Source organism: Solanum pennellii, chromosome 10, assembly GCF_001406875.1.
Source record: "Solanum pennellii chromosome 10, SPENNV200".
In the NCBI taxonomy this organism is placed as follows: Eukaryota; Viridiplantae; Streptophyta; class Magnoliopsida; order Solanales; family Solanaceae; genus Solanum; species Solanum pennellii.
In genome coordinates, this window is record NC_028646.1 from 58329071 (window position 1) to 58338821 (window position 9751).

Genomic DNA, 9751 nt, shown 5'->3' on the forward strand with positions numbered 1-9751 from the left:
AAAGCTACTCTCATCATCTGTATAAATGTCTCAAATCACATGTTATTGTCCATTAAATTGTTTCTCTTTTCTGTGCCTGGATGATATACATGTAAATACTTTTGGTGCTCTGTTTTTGTTGCATAATAGTTACAGTGAATTTTTAACAGAAGTGTGATCATGAACGAAGGAGAGGAAAATCAAAGAGTCCATTCTGATCGTAAGGATAATAACGCTTAGATTGGTCCAGTTCCATGTTTTGTTTTCCGTCACCATACTCAACCATCCCAAGGTCCCACATCATCAATAGTTTTTTTTGTAGTGCTCAAGTAGAAAGTTTTATTCGGGATGAGATGAACAAACCTGTGATGGAAAACATATATTGTAGTTTATGTCGTCTTCTGTTCCTTTTATCTTCTCGATTGTTTTTTTTTACTTTTAGTCATTCACTTTTGTTAAATGTTGTTTGTGGTTTTAAAACACTGCAAGTGTTTAACTTTGCTGTAGGGGACAATAGGCGAGGTCGCTTTGTTAAGGATAATCTACTTTTGCTGATGTTAATGTTTTGGTTTTGCTCTGTTTTGCTGCTAATTGCAAATATATGTACACCCTTAGATTCCTAGCACATTTCGAGTTTAATTGATACCTTTTAGATGGTCTTATATGAACTCGCACATTACGATTACTTTTACTTAATAGCTTTTAGTTTTGCATGCCCCACAATATCAGCAGATCATTAAAGTTGTAAACAATGAAAATATCATAGTTACTTCCAAAAAAAATGGAAAAGGAATGGCACTGACACTCAAATCTCAACCAATAAACGGTTGCTTCATGTGCTGGTGCTTAATTGATGTAGCATTGCCATTGATAGTATAAAATGTACTCAAGGCATGTTGAATCCTTTAGTTTGTACTCTGATGATATTTTGGAACAAATTAAGTTTGAATAACTAAATGCAACAGCAAATACTTTAGCACAAACTGTTGGAAAGTTGAAACAGAGAAGGTGTACATTTAATTAGGGAACAACAGACAGAGCGATAGACAGTCAAAACTGTGCCTAAACACCTGCATAAGTTCTTAAATTTCACATGCGGTTTCACGTCAATTTTTCAGCATAATCGAAACATAATTTTCTCTGAAGGTAAACTATCCTTTTAATATTTGTGGTTGAGTTTGATTGCCTACTTGTAAGTTGTAATTAATGTCTCTCTGAAGCAGGTTCTCGCGCGTTCAAAATAATTGATCTTGGTGCTGCAACAGATTTGAGAGTAGGAATCAATTATATTGCCAAGGAGTTTCTTTTAGATCCAAGGTAATTTCCTACTCTGCAACTTAAAAGTAAATAACACGAATTTGCGTAAGATTGTACATGTTTCACTTACTAAAGAAGTGAAGAATAAAGGAAAATTAAATTTACAATAATAAGCATTAGTCTATGTGAGGGAATTATTTATTGATTTTTGCACAAAAAATTAAGCTATGAGTCACTTATGGGTCATCAAAATAGAATATTTCTCAATTTTGTGCAGATCTTTTTAAAATATCTTCTTTTATCTATCGTTTTAATTACAGTAAACTATGTCATGCTGTCTTATTTTATTTTCAAGATTTGTCTGCACATGTGGTGTTCTTAACTTTTGAGTTGGAAGATTTGCTTTCTGATGTAAGTTACTTTTACAAGTTTGAGTAAAAGTAAGAGAAGGCTTTTAGTGTATAGTAAAACTATTAGTCTTGTTGCAGACATATACAAGTATATTGATGAGGCTTATTACAAACAATACATGTTACCATTATCATTGAAATTCCCATTCTGTAAGGACTGAGGAGAAGAATTGGTGTAGTTGGATGCCATATTCTCTTAACTCTCAATTTGATTTCTTTCTTGTTTGATTCATAAACGTAGCAAGTATTCAAATTTATTTACTTAGCTTTGCTATTTTTTTAATGCATGTATTCTATTTTCTAATAATGCTAACTTAAAGGGGCAAGTAACAAATTAAATACTCCTACTATTTTATATATATGATAAAATTTTGTATTATTAGTTCTATAACTTGCAAAATAATAATTTGTATGACAAGTTGTAACCAGGGCGGTCGAGGGAATATCTATTTGCATTTTTTTGATAAAAAACTAAAATCCCAGCAAAGGAAAAAGATATTTAAGTCTGTTACATAGGGCCAATAGTTCTAGATTATATTAGCTTCTCTTATAAGGCAGTTACCTTGTCTTACCTTTTTTGTCATCTTGAGGTGTAAAGGAATTCATTGTGTTTATAGTGTTAACCGATGGCTAAGGCTGCTGGGTCGACATTGACATTGAGAGTTTTCATTTCTCATCAAATGAATGACAACTTCTTCTGACTTTTCACTCAACTCTTTTGTCTTAAGACCAGATTTCATGAATGATTCATTGCCTTTCTCCGACCCAGACTGCCGAAACTGAGAGTGGACAACTAATACATTCGGTGATCCCTGGATGCCGAGGGCGTCCTTGGGGTGATCTCATAGTTCCAATACTGTGGAGATGATTGGGTCGGTCTATGGATGTTCCTAATTCCTTTTCTTTTGCTGCATTTGCTCAAAGGGTTGAAGGGAGATAGTGCATCATGCTTTTCGCAAGGGACAACTTGATCTTCTTTACACGGATATAAAATCTTTAGTGTTGTGATTGCTTCACAAGGCCAGCGGTTGCAATACAGGTATTTCAGATAGACAAGTATAATTTTTTTTCACTTCTCTTTATGACTTCGGTTGAATTTCATATTCAACCAAAACTTCATCCAAGACTTGAGATTTGAACTATTGAGGCAATTATTGGAGATATTTGATAGTACCAAACTACTGAGACACTCTTTATAACTTATGAGCGGTGTGATTATGCTATGGAGATGATATGAAAGGATGCCTTGTGCAAGACCACATCCTCAATAGTTTCTTGGTAGTGCTCAAGTAGATAGTTTTATCCATGATGATATAAATAACCTGTGATGGAAAATATATATTGGAGTTTATGCCGTCTTCTGTTCCTTTTTATCTTGTTCTCTATTTTTCTATAAACTTTTATCATTCACATCTATTAAATGTTGTTTGTGGTTTTTAAACATGGCAGGTGTTTTACTTTGTTGTAGGGGACAATAGGCGAGGAGGCTTTGTTAAGGTAAATCTATTTTTCTGAACTTAACGCTTTGCTTTTGCTGCTAATTGCAAATATATATACACCTTTAGTGTTTTGATGCTAATCGAAAATATATGTACACCCTTAATTTCCTTGCACATTGCGATCAATTTTACTTGACAATTATTAGATGGTCCTATATGAAAATGGGTTGACGGGTTGATTTCTTCCTGCTACCATAATATTTTACTACTGGTGGTCACAAAACGTAAGAACTTATCCTTCTAGCCTGCATTACTTTGAAGTTTAATAATAGGGTACACTATTTGCAGGAATTAATTTTTAAGTGTCTTATACTTGAGAAACAATTTGCCAAAATAAAGATTGCAAAATGTTATCTATTTAACTTAAGGAGTCGAAATGATCAGTGGAATAACCTGTGTAAGGTTGGTGGTTATGCTATTACAAGAATCAATTTTGTCACTTTCTTTTTTTGTGGAATTATTAACTTATAGCCTTATAGAGGTTATGGTTGTTGGTGTGCTGAGTTCTTCAGAAAACTGAATGTTCTCATTACATTTTCTGTGCTACAATATGAATTTTTAGACTTATTCTTACGGAATTAATGGATGTTTCAATCAAGCATTTTCAGCCTCATTTCTACAAATTGTAACCTGTGAATTGGTACATGTGAAAGATAGAATAGATCGACATAACACATGCAACTAATAAGAAATATTTGGTACATGAATCCAAGAAAAGACAATATCAATAAGAGCATTACAGGTATAGTTCAGAACTTGTACATAAAGCGTTGGAAGAAAATGAATAACAACTAATCCGAAACTTCCAAAGTTACTCTAAATGTAAAATTATCATGGTAGAATAGAGGCATACGAGTCTCCAAAATTCTTTTACAGTTCATAATAAGACTCTGATCACAAGATAGTAAGTGACTGCAACTCAAACTTTTTTTAATTTTAATTTTTATTGTTTCAACTGGTTAGGACAAGTAGCGTGATGAATTTTGTCAACAATTTTTCATATGAAGCTACTAACCAGGGCATGTTTGATAGGACAGAAAATATTTTCCTATAAGTAATTTGTGGACAACGATTTTCTAAAATATTTTGTACGAAAACACAACATTTGCGTCCAGTTAAGGTATTATAGAATAAAGTTCTTATCATAACATGCAAACAAATTGTCCACCAAGAACTTTTCCATTTTGAATTCTATACGTTTGCAATATTTTCGTTATAGTAACTTGTTACATTTTTATTGATTTACTTCTATTTGAATCTACGTTTATCATCTCTTCATGTTCTAATAATGTTAGCAGGTTTCTTGCTTTTGAAAACACAAGAATAGGTATCATTTCTCCACCCTGGAACTTGCTTCAATTATTGTGATATTTATACTATGTTAGCTGAAGTTGCTCGCTTTTAAAATTTAAAAACAAAAATAGTTTAGTTTCGTGAATATTAAATTCTTGATCATCTTTATTATTAGACCAAAAGAACACTAATTATATAAAAATAAATAGCATTTACGTCACAGATATATATATTGTATTAGTACATCCTAGATACTACAACAATACAATGACAAGTCTAGAAAAGCTCGAGAACCAGTGCCTACCAATTAGCAAGTTGAATAAATATGCAGCAGAATGGGTTATTAAAGTCTTAGTCATTCGTCGGAGTATAACAAAAGAGCATAAAAATGCAAATGGTGAAGGTATTCGTTGGCAACTGATATTACTCGACGAAGAGGTAACTCTATTTTAATATTTTGTTATTTAAATTATTTAATATGTTGACTTTTTTTGGAATTCTACTGATTATGGTCCTAACCACAGGGTACAAAAATACAAACCACTCTTTTCAACAAAGATGTTCACGCATGGAACAAGTCTTTTCAACTTAATCAAAGTTACTACATTATAAATAAAAAAATTAAATGGACCTAAACCAAACTTCTTATCCGTACATAAGGAGCTCGAACTAGCATTTATGAACAACACCGAGGTCGTTGAGGTCAAAAGTCATTTTAAGACTGAACAATTTTCAAATGGATTTATTACATTTGATGAAGCTGAAAAAATCATTAATGGAAGTTTGTTTGGTAAATTTCACTAAAAGTTTATTGTTTGTTCCATACATTAAGAAAATAGGTTTTTAGCACATTGTTTTGTCTAGATGTGGTGTCTATTTTACTCACAGTAAAAACACTATTTGGAGAAGGACGAAGCATTAGACGCGACGTAATCGTTACAAACGAAAGGTAACATATACTTTTTATGCATCCTACATATAAATATTTCACGTTAATAAACATTTATCATAAAAAAATTTGTTACTTGTATAGGTATGATCGAAAAGTCACGACTTTATGGAGAGACTTTGCTGAAATCGAAGGTCAAATGTTACAAATCCTTGAAAGTGACAAACTAGTTCTTGCCTTTTGTGATGTAAAATCATAAATTTATCAAGGTATACATCTCCACACTTTATTTGAGTCAATTTTCAAAGTACATAAAAGTATCACTGAATTAATTATTCCTGTCGAAATAGAGGATTTTTTCCTTTCCACAACTCCTGTTAGTAGTTTTCTTATAAATCCACAATTTGAAAAAGCGAACAATCTCCAAAAATGGTAAGTAATACATGTTTCATCAAACTTATTTAGAGGCTACCCACATGCTACAACATTAATATTTTTATTCATTTCTTAAATATTTCAAGATTGACAACATGAAGGCAGAAAAGATTGACGTAAGTCTAATGCCAAGCACACTAACGCAAACAGCCCATCAAGTGAAAATTAGTAATATTTTAAATGGTTCACTTGCCATTGTGAAGGTATTTTCCTATACAACACTCATTTTTTACTCCAATTATATATTACAAATATAATTACGTGATTTACTGAATTTACGTATAGGAGATGTACTATAAGTGCAACGCTACGGTTACTGACAGTGAAAGTAACACTGACCCATGGTATCCTGCTTGCAACAAATGCTACAAGTGAGTTACTGTTATAAATAGTATTGCAACTTGTACCTACTATAGAGCTGAAGATGTTGATTATGAGGCGAGATAAACTACATAAACAACCAAGAACAAATATTGCTTACTCCAGATACATGAAAAAAATATTATTAACTAATGAGCTTACTATATCGCTATCAAATAATTAGCACCATTCTGATTAAAACTTCCAATTTGATTTAGATATCGGTTAAAGATTGATGTCACTGCCGAGGATCAATTTCTATACAATGTTTGATGCTGCAAAATACTATTTTGGTTGTAATGTAAAAGAGTATGTTCTCTCTACATCTGAAAAGGTAAATCACTTACTCTATGAAATATTGGCCTGTATAAATAATTTTACCCTATTTCAATTGTAAGGCTAATATATACATTTTCATATTCCACAGAAACAACAATCACCATACTATCCCAAGATGGTATTGAGTAAGGGGAAAGAATTCAGTATCCTTGTTAAGATTGATCGTAAATTCCCAGATGTTCACACAAACATGAATGTGATAGCTATGGAGATACATGAGGTTTCCAAAAAATTAACACTAGATCAAACCAAGGTTAAAATGCTAATTACAAAACAAAGAAGCAAGAGGACGTAGATACTAAGTGATGATGAAAAAATGAAAGAAATAGTTGCAGGCATACCTCATGTTGAAAAAGATACTGCAACATTTGAAACTAACATTGAAAATCCACAAAAAACAAATACATGCAAGAGGACTAACAACATTAAGCAAGTCATCGCAGATGATAATCCACAGAAAGTTAGGATACATGAGGTAGAAAAACAGAATGTACTAGATGAAAGTGATGACGAAGCCCCACTAATTAAACTACAAAGAAAAAGGACCAGGAAGGTTAAAGGAAAAAACATCATGCCCTATCCGATGGAAAAGAAGATCAAAGAGGAAAAAAATTAATATATAGTTGATTTAAAATTTCCTTATTTTTATCTTCCAATGCTTATTATCTCCCTTATATTTAAAAACAACTTACCTTTTTTCACCGAGCAACTTCACCTAACATCGCTTTTATTCTTAACTTACTTTCCTATATCAATGAATTTTGTTAACTGTTTCACTAAACATTCAATGTATGCAATTTATTACTTCAAAACAGATCAACAACAATCTTCTGCTGCAATGCATATCCTCATACATAAAAAGGGTTTGCATACATCCTACCCTATAATAGATGTTTTTTCCTATATATGTCATATATAAGACGACAATTGCCATTAATGATTCCGTTATGTTTTAGATCACTGCTAAATTACATATGCTAAATAGGAAGAGATAAGAGAAGTGTTACACCAACAATCCAAATTTTATCACCATCAAACCAACAATGACACACAACCAACATCAAGGTAAATCTAATATGTTAAGTACTTATCACAATTCAAGATTAACTTTAACCCTTCTACTCACTTCACTTCACAGGTGATACAAATATAACCACTCCTTTCATGCCAAATCAAGCAGGTGATAAAGGAAAAAACATTCCTTCTACCAGTAAAACTGATCAGCATGACAACCATACAAAAAACATTTTCAGCAACACAGGTAAGAACTTACATAATCATGTAAAATCCAACATACATGAGTACTAAGTACAGTGCAAACATATTCGCATACACACATACAAAAATATTACATCGTTCGTTTAAATGTATCAAAAATGTTCCCCTTATAGAGAAAAGTCAATTGCGAAGCGCATTGCGAAGAGTGGATAAGTATATATTAGCAACCCAAACAATACCACATCTAGAAGATGAACATCCATATTTGAAAAAGCAGCATAAAATTAATTGGCTATTAAGATCATTATCTAGAGAGTCTGAAGTTAGAGGTACATTGGAAAACCCTATTCATATCTTACATAACTTGAACATTCAATAACTTTATCGAATTACATTTCTAACATATCTCTAAAAATATTTCTATATATAGGAATTGTTGCTTATAAATTATCTTTATCATATCTGCACGTGCTGAAAGTCGTCCCAGAATGTATTTACTGTACTGCAAATAGATTGGAACATGAACCTCCAGCATTCTGTTGTGCAAGCGGATATATCAAATTGGCAAACACTGAAGCACCAACAGAACTATATGAAATGTTTGTGGCATCTACTCCAGACGCGGTAGAGTTTCGCAAAAATATTCGTGCATATAATAGCATCTTTGCTTTTACATCTTTTGGTGTTAACCTGGATAAGGAACTAGCATCTGCAAAAAAAGGAGTATACACATTCAGGGCACAAGGTCAAATTTATCACGATCTACCATCGTTGGTACCATGTGATAACAATCCATGTTACTTCCAACTATACTTCTTTGATACAGACAACGAACTGACCAACAGGCTTTCAAAGGTGAATGAGGGAATTCTTTCAGACCATATTGCAAAAATAATCAAACAGGTAATGGAGAGTAAGACATATGCACAAATATTTTGCCAATTAAAAAACCAAACAAGTTTCAACAATTTTCGACTTCGTATTGCTGCAAATGCCTCTTTGGATCAATGAGTGTACAACAGACCCTCGGTAAGTCAAGTAGCAGCAATTTGGATCGATGAAAACAATCCAAATATACCTTTTGATCGAGAAATAATTGTTCATGAGCACTCAGGGTACAAACATAGAGTAAAACACTATTTTGGTTGTTATGACCCTCTTCAATATCCTTTGTTATTCCAAAGAGGTGAAAGTGGATGGCATCAAGGAATAAGAAAACGGAGCAAAAGACCGCCTCAGAGAAGAAGTTCTCACTCACCACCTATAGTCAATGATATTCCAACATTCATATCAGCTGATGCAATATAAGCCAACGAGGATCAAGGTAAAATATATACATTATGGCCTCTTATACAAAAATGGTAGTCATGTTCTTCGCATGTTCAACTGATAAAAAACACATACACGATATAAAATAATACTACCAAAGGCGTACAAAATACAATTATAAGAAACTACATTTTTCTACTATACCAATATGATAACCAACATAAAATAAAAATAATATTATGTCCGCCGTGAGACAAAGGGAAATGTTCTTGCAGAGAGTACTATTGTTATAATCTACAAGTACGAGAAACAGAGAGGTCAGTATTACTACTATGTGGAAGATTACGACAACAATTTGTGGTTGACATGTACATAAAATTGGAAACAACAAGGCTAGAATATTTCAGAAAGGAACAATCAAATTTTAGAAGAGAGGTTTATCAAGGTATTGTTGATAGTGTCAGCTCGGGAGAATGCAGGGGAGATACAATTGGGCAAAGAATACTACTTCCATCATCTTTTATTTGGGGGCCACGGGATATGAAAAAACGCTATATGGATGCAATGGCTTTGGTACAACATTTTGGTAGTTCAGATCCGTTTATAACAATGACGTGCAATCCTGACTGGATTGAAATCCAATAAGAATTGCGCCCCCGACATACTCCTCAAGATAGACCTGACTTGGTAACAAGAGTATTCAGAGCTAAGTTGCAGGATCTAAAAGACCAAATTTTCAAGAAAGAAATATTTGGAATTGTTGTTGCTCATGTATTCGTGGTAGACTTTCGAAAACGGGGACT

General features: G+C 32.7%; 1 long non-coding RNA gene across 1 annotated transcript; it reads left to right on the forward strand.

Annotated features, from left to right (window-relative positions):
* Nucleotides 1–895: 895 nt before the first annotated feature.
* On the forward strand, nt 896–3463 carry LOC107001996. The gene is made up of 4 exons (XR_001454488.2): nt 896–1125; nt 1203–1296; nt 2375–2685; nt 3096–3463. It is a non-coding gene; the product is annotated as an uncharacterized LOC107001996 (long non-coding RNA).
* The last annotated feature ends 6288 nt before the right edge of the window (nt 3464–9751 follow it).